At 39.7% G+C, this 11,945-nt stretch overlaps 2 pseudogenes; both read right to left on the bottom strand.

Moving 5' to 3' along the window:
• Positions 1–1,540: 1,540 nt before the first annotated feature.
• Positions 1,541–4,502, bottom strand: LOC133923757 (uncharacterized; annotated as a pseudogene).
• Positions 4,503–8,628: 4,126 nt separating this feature from the next.
• On the bottom strand, positions 8,629–9,576 carry LOC133923397 (probable small nuclear ribonucleoprotein G; annotated as a pseudogene).
• Positions 9,577–11,945: the final 2,369 nt, after the last annotated feature.

The following is an 11,945-nucleotide window of genomic DNA, read 5'->3' as shown; positions in this document are numbered from 1 at the left end:
CCAAACACTGAAAAGTGAAAACATTAAAAGCACAAGAGAGACCTTCATAAATCATGATCCTTTGGATGTGGAAGGCATATGTAACAAACCTCAAGTACTTTATGCAATTCACTCAACGATGGTAGTAGATTTCACTCAATTACAGGGTACAATCTAGAGAGTAGCAATGGAATATAAGATAGAAGAAGCTAGAAGGTTATAGAAGAAGCAGATAGAGATAGAACAGAGCCAAGATAGAAGAAGAAGGCCGGTATCTTCTATTCTGTTCAATCCCCCTCGCTGATGTTGCTCTCCTTTTGTACGGTGAAGTCAAACCAAAGCAAGCCCACGGCCTGCATCGGCCTTGCCTCGTGGCCTAGCCCAGTCAAATACGTGACATTCCCCTCCCCTTAAAATGCGACTTGCCCCAAAGCCGTTATCGCCAAACCGCCAGGATCCCATGGTACTTGGATTCTCTGATTCTTGATGTCTCCTGTTGCTAGTTCCTTGTCCCTTATAGTGTATTGCTCCTCCGTGTCAGAAATCAATTCAGGCACAAACTGGTCAACCTCCCAAGATAGCTGCAACTCGGTGATCTCTTGTTGTGTAGCAAGGTAATATGAGTGGCACCGGATCCCATGGACAGAAGATATGGCAATAAAAAGAACTTCCTGATGCAGTTGATGCCAAGAATCCAGAGATATGAGGCCAAAAGGAATCATGTTATCACTAGGATCCCAAGGTAGCTGCATGAACTTATTCGGAATGGTCTCCCAGTGCTCAATATGTGTTCCCTGGTTTTACTTGTTCTTTTTTTTTGTGCTGAAAATGAGCAAACTCTTCTTGGACATTGCAGTAGCTGTTGTTAGCAAGCAACAATTGTTTTGTGGCCGAGAGCAATAGATACACTTCCCTTCTCTCGTGCCATGTGTTTTGCTCAAGTTCATGTAACATAGGAGCACTCAAGGGATGAATGAGTGCAGCACCGTGCCCCCACTGTCCAGCCCAATCATCGGATTCTTCACAAATAGCAGTATCACACATAACCCTGCTCAGGTAGTTCTTCTTTAGCCCATTTTGAAATTTTGCTCCAGAAAAATCAACAACATTGCACCATGCTTTCACAACAGCAAGAATGACCTCAGAATAGTTCCCATTGCTAGTGAACAACCCAAGAATAGACCACTTAAGCACAGAGGCTCGTGACATTTTCACAGTGATAGAACTGAAGGAATATAGCTCAACTGGCACCGTGCAATAAGAGGGATTTCAGAGTGCTCACCAATTAATAGTATTGCCCTCTTCTTAGTCTGAATTTCGCTAAATAATATTAGCTTCAGAATTGCCCTCTTATGCTTCCCCTGGTGCAGGGCCGTCTCTAGGAATTTGAGGCCCCAGTACGAAATACAAAATAGGGCCCTAAAATTAAAAAATTCATATAACCAAAGCATACTTTCACTTAATTATATAACTTCAAGACATGTTATTTGTTACAATACTTAGGAATATATCAAATATTAATGCTAAACAGTAAAAGTAGTACTCAAGCAATAAACTGACCTCATGTTCTACTGAAAAGCACCATCCTTTTAGTATTTCTTGAAATAAAATCTTCAATTATATCTTCATACTTAATCTTCTCCAAGATATCATTTTTAAGTGCTATTGTCGCCAATCCATTGAGTCTTTCTTGTGTCATAGTAGAACGCAAGTAGGATTTCAACAACTTGAGTTTAGAAAAACTCCTTTCCGCAGATGCAACAGTCACGGGAATGGTTAACAAAATTATGTATGCAATAACGGCATTAGGGAAACAGCCTAGCTGTTTCAAATATTTCAGAATATCAAGAGGGCTCATAGATTCCTTAATAAGATCCTGGATGAACTTTAACTCCATATACAATTCTTTTCCGTCAATATCTGAATGTTCTCCACTCTTAAGTGCTACCTCAAGATTAACAGAAGAAGAAAACAAACTCTTATCATCCAAGGAGCGTAGCTTATCTGAATTAAACAAGAAACCAAAAGTATTTTCATACCCCTGATATTGCTCAAATCTCCTAGTAAGTGAAGCTATAGCTTGATCAACAATAGCTATAAAATAATTAACCCTAAATGACTCATGTGCAGATTGTGAAGCAATAGATACATCATCATTGCTCTCATCAAATTGTCTTTTTCTTTTGATTTTACGCTTGGTGCGGAATTCTGGAGCAATATCCATCTCAAGTGCAATTTTTTTTTGCAGCTTCTAATGCATTTGAAAAGCCAGTTTCTCTATACTTATTGAACAAGGAAATCAGCCCCTGTACTTTCTCAATTGCAATATCAATAAGCATATCCTTTGCTTGTAGTTGCTTACTGACCAAATTAACAGCAGATAATATTTCATACCAGATGATTATTGCCACTAAAAATTCAAAGCCACTAAGTTCATTGTCCGCCAAGGATTTAGCTTCACTACTTGTCAATGGATCATTATCATTTTCAGCCACTTGTAGTAAAGCCTCCCTTATTTCTTGAATCTGAAACCTTATAGCCTTAACACTATCAACATGACTCTCCCAACGAGTAGATGACAATGACTTGAGAGTCAATCCTGTTATGTTATCTTTAAGAATTTGCCATTTCTTAGTAGAATTAGCAAATATTGTATAGATACGTTGTATAACTCCAAAAAAATCTTTTGCATTACCACAAGACTTTGCCATATCACATAGTGTTAAATTCAGACTATGACAACCACAAGCTGAATGGCTCTAGGATTTTTATCCAATAGTTTCTTTTGTACCCCTTGATGTTTTCCTTTCATATTTGACCCATTATCATATCCCTGTCCTCTCACATTGTCTACATCAAGGTCAAGATTTTTCAATTCATTTTGTAGAACATCAAACAATCCTTGCCCAGTTGTATCATTTACATCCAAAAAACCTAAAAAGGATTCTTCAATGCAAATAGAACCTGAAGATGCATCAACATACCTTATGATCAAAGACATCTGTTCTAGGTGGCTTGCATCAGGAGTACAGTCAAGGATAACTGAGAAATACTTTGCTTCTTTAACCTTTCCAATGATTTGAGACCTGATTGCAGCAGCTATCAAATTTATTAACTCATCAAGGATGCCAGGACCAAGATAATGAATATGAATTTCATCATTCGTGATGCGTTGAACATGCTGTTGGATAACTAGATCAAATTCAGCCAACATTTGAATCAATCCTAAGAAATTACCATTGCTGTCTTGGTACAACCTGCTATTACTGCCACGAAATGCTAAATTATGTTCTGCAAGAAATTTTACAATCAAGATAATTCTAAACAAAACCTTTCTCCAATGGTCCCTTTCTTTTTGAAGTTTTCGCTGAGCAACTTTATCAATTGTTTGATTCTTTTGCAACCTGAGACGCAAGTCATACCAAGTAGCCATATTCATAACATGTTCTGTACTAGTTTCATACTCTTTAAGTCTAGTGCCAAGATGATGCCAGTCATTGAAACCCTCATTTGCTAACTGACATTTTCCATACCCCTTTCTCAATAATTTGCAACAAAAACAAAATACTCTGTCAAGCTCTTTGCTGTATACAAGCCATTCTCTGTCACACTTTTCTCTATTTGAAAAGAACTCTAGTGTATGATACTACAGAAAACTTTCTAGAGAATTTGTCTTTAGGACCTTTCTCAATAGACAAATCTCTTTTAGGACCTTTTTGCACCAAAATATCAATCATTTTAGGATCAAGTGCATCCCAAGTTCTTGGATCAAATATATCAGGCTGAAAAGAAGTATTGATGTCATTGTTACTTTCAGTACTTGGTGATCTATCTAAGCTGAGATCAACTCCATCAGTATGTCCACTAACTTCATCGGCAATATTGGTATCGTCACCTTGAACAATTTCTGTAGCGTGAGCCTCAACTTCTACTGCAATCTTAGCATCATCACTATGAACCCCATCAACATTAGCAGCTGCAGTTTGATTTTCATAATTAAATTGAGATTCTTTCATAACAAATCTATCAAGAGCACCCTTTTGAGATTGAGCTGCTCCTTCTAGTCTTTGTTTCTTCTTACGCTTTTCATAACCAGAATCATACTTCCTATTTCTAGAAGACATGATGAGGATTGAGAAAATAAACGTCTTCCTATTTTATAAATCAAACAACACTAATGATTTAAACAGTACATGAATTCTAGACTTAGCAAGATAAGAAAAAGATCAAAAGAAAAGAAGATCGAACCTGCGTGGAACGTGCTGCCCAGCACTAGTTCGTCCGTCGGCGTACCGAGTTGGACAGTGGTCGCTGCCGTTCTCGTCTGTGAATCCAAGGGAATTTTTTAAAAATACATTGATGCATACCAATTGCATAGCCAAGATCGAATTTATTTAAACATGCAAGGATGCATACCAATTCTGTGAATCCAAATTAAAGAGCAACAACGTGCAGTTGAAGGCCAGGCGCCCAGGCCAACGTTTCTCCAGACTCCAGTGCCTCCCGAGCAGTCCGTCCAGCTTACCTGAGAGCAATTGAGGATTGGCAGCGTGGAAGTGGCCAAACACAACTCTGGTTATGTACTAGATAGATATGTGAGTTCCTATGTAGCAAGGCACTGTGTGCTCTATAAATTCAGCAGAAGATGAAGGAGGTATAAGTTACGCAGAGATATGTAAAAAATGAACTAATAAACCAGTAGTACCGACAGTTCAGTTTGTAATTGTTTGCCGTTTACAGCCAGCAGTACTTTCAGTATTTTCCAAATTCTACAGAAGATTTGAAAACATCCTTTATTCATAGTTTACATGTCCATATGATGGCAATGACTAGATACAACACGCATAATAGATGAAGAAACAAACGTATGCATGTATTTCACATATACTTCAGAATGCAAGCATGTAAAACAGTACTTGCAAGTTGCAAATGAATCATATCCGACATAAAAAAGAAAAATAGTACTTGCAAGTCGAAATCGAATGAATGTGCATGCTCACGTGATCACGTCGGCGACTCGGCGACGCCGCGATGGGACTCGGCACGGCAGGTGCGGGCGTGCGGCAATGCGGCTGCGGCGGCAGGGGCGTAGGGTGGCAGGGGCGCAGGCCGCAGGGCACTAGCCACTAGGGCCTCGACGACCTGGGAGACGGAGTGACGGACGATTGGACGAATACGAGTATACGACCAGTCGATCAGGCCCAGCCGAACAGCGCCAGCGCCCAGCGGAACAGTCGAGCTGCCGAGCTGAATAGAATTTGGGGGCCCCAATTATTTGAGGGTCCTGTGCGACAGCCCACCTCGCCCCTGCTACTCACTGAATCGTCTTTGTGCATTTTCTCAGACACCTTCTGTGTAAATTTTAGGAATTAAAGAAACACTAAAAAGAATTAAAACAGATTATTCCAAATTATTTTACTAAAGGAAACTTATTTTCTAATTATTTACCATTTTTCCATAATTAAAAACATAGAAAACCTATTAAAAAATTATTCTAGATTCTCTAAATCATTTTCATAATTAAAACATTTATTTTATTATTGAAAACATATATAAAAGATTAATAGAATTAAAAACATTTTATTTTATTTATTTCATCAAAGAAATCATTTTTAAAACCTTTATCTAAATTATTAAAGAATTTACATAATTTTTATATTAAAGAAAACCTATTTTTCAGATTATAAAACTGCTTGGGGTGGTTTTTGCAAATCAAAGTTACTGTTGGGGGGTTTTGCAACAAAACAAGTTATGGGGGAATCTCAAAATCGAGGTGACATATGGGGGGTTTTTGCAATTTTGCCAATATTATGAGGATGGATCAAACTATAAACACAATTAAAAACATCAAAGGTAAGAGATGAGAATAAAATACTTCTAACTATAACATGAATTGTAACTCATCTTTACCGACTTGTGTAGGATTGTTAGACCTATACAAGGGGTTCATGCTGACATTTACCACCCTCTAAACAGCTAAAACTTTTGCCTCAAGATAACATGACCTGAGGATCTTTCAACAGAGGAAGTTTGTACAGTCAAATTGAGGAGTCCTACCTATATCCATCCCATTCTCGGATATCACTTTCTCACTAGGCAGTGAAACCTAAAAACGCCCAAATGCAAGCCGTATGCTCTAACATAAATTTATTTACACAAGTGATGTTTTCTACACTATGATCACTTATCTAAACAATGTCTTTTTTTAAGCTCTTCTTTAACATCGATGTTCATCCCTTTGAGGTGTTTGAAACTCCAAGTTTATCACGCATTCATAAGACTAAACCTTATATACTAGCAAACCATGTTAGTTCTATTAACTATGTTAATATTAATCACTAAAATCATATTGATCTAATCTTAAGATTATTAATCTTTTACATGTAAAGGTCTCAACAGCCTCACAGTCATACCTACCAGCACTAGATAGTCCCTGATCGGGAAGCAGCTTGCAATTCAATTTTGCAACGAGGTTTGGCTGGTAAGACAAGTTAGAATAGATTATGGGAGCATCTGATTTCAAGCGTTTCAGTTTGATTGGCACACGAGGCCATATCTTTGTCTGGCTAGCTGCTTTGTATATGATCCCTTTTTATTCCTTGGTTTATCCGCTTCTCTTTGTTCCTGGACGATGCGAGTTCCGGATAACTTCTACCATTTCTCTGAAGTGCTTTACTCTGAACCTTTAAACGTGGCGTCCAAGTAGCTAGTGAACCAAACCGGTGTCTCCTTTTGACTGGGATCTTTTCCTGAGAGACATATCTCTTGAGGTTATTGAATCCCAGCCTGCTCTCTCAATGCTTGATGGAATCTTGCTTTTGCTTGATTGATCTCCAGTAGAACGAACCTATATATGCTGCGGTGATCTCCGGTTGACCGATGGAATCGATCCTTCCATTATATTTCCACGCTTTAATTTGTTGGATGGATCATATCATTATCCGGAACAGGACCTGATCGATGTTCTCTTCTCCTGTCCTGTCCTGCATGTTGAAGTGGCTCAGCACGGTGACGTGGGTTTGAGCAGGGAGAGAGAGGGAGAGAAAATGGGGTATCTACTAATTTCTAGTTGGACCCACCTGTCAGCCTTCTATCTCCTCTTCCCGTTCAGCTCGGTCAAGACCTGGATGCCATGCAGCCACCGCCAGTCAAGCACCACCCATGCCGGCCAATCAGGCCATTGTGCCCTCTCACCTTATCCCCTCCCCCTCCCAGCACTCTCACTCCCTCTCTCCCTCACTTTTTTGTCACCGAGCACAACAACACCCAGTGGAGCCGAGTCGTCATCGCTGAGTAGATCCACCATGCTGCTGACAAATCCATCGTGCCCGAGACCAAATCCAGCAAGCCCGAGCCGATAGGAGCACAGAGAAGTGTCTGGCGAAGCTTCTCTAACGCTCTTTTGCGAGAATCCGTCGTCTTTTCGAGCCGAATCGAGTTTCCACCATCTTCTTCCTCGCCTCTGGTAGGACGCTCCACCACCTCCCGTCGTGCATCTGCGTCTACAGCTCCTCCACCCCAACCAGAAGCTTGGTGAGCGTCGCCTGCTCTCCCTTGAGCTTTCGCGTGTGCGAGCTAGTCGACAGCCCGCCACCAGCGCGGCCATCCACAAGCGTTGACCTCAGTGGCCTCTCTGCTCATGCCGCCGACCACCGTCAAGTCAGGCTAACCATCTCGAGTTTGCTCTATTGTATTCCCCATATCACACTCGCTCTTTTGATGTTGGAGCTGGGCCGAGACATGGCCGGAATTGCCACCAGTGTTAGCGCCGGCGAGCTCCCTGCTGAGTTGACTAGGAACAAAGCACAACATGTGCTGATCTGGACAGGAGGGGGCAAAAACCACCTTCCACGTCAGCTAAACCGGAGTTCAAAACAGCCTAGGGTTAAAACGACCAAAAACAATAATCTCAGAGTTAAATAAACGGTTTTAAAATTCGAGGTTATCTGGACAACAGGCATAGTTCATGGGAGTAATTAAGATTTTTTTCTTTTTCTTATGATGGCTATTTTCTTTTTTTTTAAAAAAATAGTTTTTCTTTCCTAGCTTTATTGTTTTTTTAACTCAAGTTTGATCTTTTCTTTCCTAGCTTTTTCACTAAAGTTGTTCGCTTGGCTTTAGTTTTTTTTTTCAATTTTCTTTTCTTTACGGATCCCCGAAGTAGGAATAATATCAATTGCTTATCTTCTTCTGTTTCCTATTTCTTGTTTTTACAAATCTCCTCAAAGTAGGAATAAGATCCTCTCAAAGTACCAATAATATCGATGGTTATTTTCTTTTTTTAATTTAGTTTTTCTTTCCTAGATTTATTGTTTTTTAACTCAAGTTTGATCTTTTCTTTCCTAGCTTTTTCACTCAAGTTGTTCGCTTGGCTTTAGTTTTTTTTTTTTCAATTTTCTTTTCTTTATGGATCCCCGAAGTAGGAATAATATCCATTGCTTATCTTTTTCTGTTTCGAATTTCTTGTTTTTGCAAATCTCCTCGAAGTACCAATAATATCGATTGTTTATTGACAGTGTAGGCATAGGCATACGTAAGCAGGAAATTCTAGACACCAAGCAGATGAGCTTAATTGAGTTATTAATCCGTAATAGCTGATGAATACAGAACAGCAAGCACTGTCACGTGCAAACAGGGATCAACCTTCCACATCCAAAGTTATATTACTGTGCAAACACATTAGTCAAGGTACAAAAAGTTCACTGATATCAGATACATCAGTTTTCACACTGCAAGCGCTAGATCTACTGAAGCAGAACGATGCTTGTGAGTTCACTGCGACTTGGCAACAGGCTCCAACGCCTCAATCATGACAACACTGTTTCCCCTGATAACCTACAGATGATTTCAGGTTATCAGCATATGATGCATATTAACTAAAGCACTTAAAAAACTATATTTGATAAGTTACTGATTGAAACCAGCACTACAAACTGCTTCATACTACGTTCAAGAGACAATCTAAAAAAACCATCAGTAGTAGAAAACTTACCACCATCCCAATATCAGTCTTGTCATTTCCATTGACCTCCACAGTGTTGTCCACCACCAGATTCATGAACTGATTAAATCCTCAGTGTGCCAATCACAACACGATTTGCATTCAGCTTGACTGAAAAAGGTCGGACAGTGAACACATAAGCCACTATATTTCATCAATTGCAACATCTAAAACCCAACCACCATCATAGCCTCCAACATCATCTAAAACTAACAATGAAGTGGCAAAACAAAGAGTGCAGTGATATCACCGTTTCTAGCTACAGACTAGGCTTTTATAAAATTAACTCAACAATCAAAGCTTCATCTGGAGATAAATCCATAACAAAGTGTAGAAGATATACCAAATACTTAGAAACTTGGACGCTCAACATTGAACACTAGGTCTAGAAAATTGGGTGCCGCCCTAATAATCACATTTAGCATATTATCGTTAATGCTAGCCAAACTGGACACACAGGAATCCCCTTGCTACGATTAAATAAATTGGATGCACACAATAAACTCCTTAGAAGCAAAACTACAAGTACTTTTTATAGGGCTTTAGATTCGGAGTCAGAAATTTTGACTTTACTCTGAAGCTTCTTGTCCATGTACCTGCGATGCGCACAAAGAAAAATCGGAGAGCCCAAATCAACATGACAGCATCCAAAAATCCGGACGATAGAACAAAGAAATTGCGAGTGGAGAACGCAACAAGGCGAGATCTAGCGAAGAGCAGAGGCACATGGATGCGGATGCTTACTTCTTGAGATCCGGAGGCTGCCCCGATCGGCTGATGGCGGCTAGCCGGCTACCTAGACTCGAGCGCGAGAGAAGGAAGGGATCTCGGAGCTTCGCCTCGTCTTCTCCACGTGACGACGGGCGGCTTGAGAAGTGGAAATAAGCCTAACCAAATAGTGTCTAAGATGATTAAGTTGTTTCTGATGAAATATTGCTAGCTAGTTCTCTCCGATCAGACAAGTTTATTTCCGTAAGGAATTGAGTTTGACTCGGTTCGTTGATGGTGTGAATGTACATCTATTTTCAAAAAATGGTTATGTGTATTCTGTATATTTTATATCTTGTTAGTACAGAGATCGAAAGTTATATTTTTATTATCTAAAAAAATTATTTCTGCAAATTAAAACAAGCATGCATAATGTGCCTTTCCCAATATATAGAATGCGCAATCATAACTGCGGACCTGCCAACCAAAAGAAGACTAGAATAACAAAAAGCTAACAACTTTTTACCTTCCCTTGGGATCGATCTCGGTACGTTCCCCGCTCTTAATCTCTATGCTCTCGTTGTGCCGAGATCTGGTGGTTACCGGAATCGATCCTGCCATCCTTCCAGTTCTTTATTCTTGGTTGATTATTGGTGGGGTAGAATGAGATAGATGGGAATAACAAAAAGACCTCATCTTCTGATTGCAGAGAAACACAGTTCATTCAACTATCGAGTCTTGTAATCATTTCCTGATGTTTTGATATTCTTGCATCAGCAATGTGTAGCCTTGCAGCTGTCTGATTACCTTTTCAATTTGCTTAATTATTTTACTCATGCGCTAGAGTAATTGAACATGCACCCGTGTAATTTGGTCATCTTTCATAGTATCAGTTGTGAATCTCTCCTATTTGTGTATCCCCTGTGTGTTTGCTGATGCATGCTCTGCAGTACGTCATTATTTCCTGATGTTTTTATATTCCATACCGCAAGTTCACATTGCTGGAATATATTCTCTTTATGCCATGTCATAATGAGGATATCTTTATCGGCATGCTATGAACCTATGCCATTCCCTCCTTACTGTTGTGCATTCCCATTCTGAGGGATATGTGAATTGGTCCTTTAGACTCCGTTTGGAAGAGTTCTGGGAGCTGATTTCGCTCCGGAATCACTCCTAGCGTTGCTAAACGGGTTGGTCGGGGAGTGATTTCGCGCAAGAATTACTTCCCGTTTTGTATAGCGAGGTAGGAGCTGAAAAAACTAGCTTCCACCTGATTCCCAACTGATTCTTCTCGATTTCAACACAATATACTCTCAGGAATCACTTCCACCACTAGCATACCAAACGATTTTACAAACAGAATTACTTCTACCACAGAATCACTCCAACCCTACTTCCACCATAAAATCACTCTCACCACAGAATCAGAGTTCTACCAAACGGCCCCTTAAATAGAAAGAGTTTGGTTTTAGTTGAGATCAGTTAATTCTCATAACTAATATAATCAAACCCACTTTGTAACGTGAACGCGAAAGATTGATTGATATGCTACCGGTTAACTCACAAGATTGAGTGATGCCGAAATTGTTGCGTTAACTCACAAGATTGAGAACTGAGACCGGTTAACTCGTAGGTATATCATAGTCGTAGTAATTTAAAATTTCAATTGCGGAAGTTAATATTGCAGATCTCTTGTGTTGGTGTTTATATTCAGAAGAAGAAAAAACAGGTACCAGTCAATGGCATCTTCCACCTCTATCTCCTTTCTCACTAAATCACAGTGCAGTCACCTTCTCACATGCCATCGCTCTCTCTAGTGCGGAAACGGAGAAAGCATCTTTCCATTGCACTGTAAGGTCTGTAGACTTGCAGCTGCCTGGTTAGCTTTTCAATTTGCTGAATTTTACTCATGCGCTGGTGTACTTGACCCTGCACCCGTGTAATTTTCTGAGTCTGCAGCTGTAATATTCCATGAAGAAAATGGTCAGTTAGCATGTTCTGATGACATTCTGACGCCTCCTCTTAAATTGAGAGATTGCTCATTGCTAGAATTCGACTTGAATTCTAGCAATAGCTACCACGCATTGTTTTGGCTACCTTAGATTCAGGATATTAATATTGGAATGGGTATTACAAGTTGGTTTGTTCGATTTATATCATCTTTCATGGTGATTGCATATATTTTGTAAGTGATCTGACAGTTTGCTCATAGTTAGAATTCAACTTGAAGAGCATGAAAGTTCCACATATTTTT

This window comes from Phragmites australis, chromosome 7 (assembly GCF_958298935.1).
Source record: "Phragmites australis chromosome 7, lpPhrAust1.1, whole genome shotgun sequence".
NCBI lineage: Eukaryota > Viridiplantae > Streptophyta > Magnoliopsida > Poales > Poaceae > Phragmites > Phragmites australis.
This window is presented reverse-complemented; position numbering and strand designations above follow the sequence as displayed.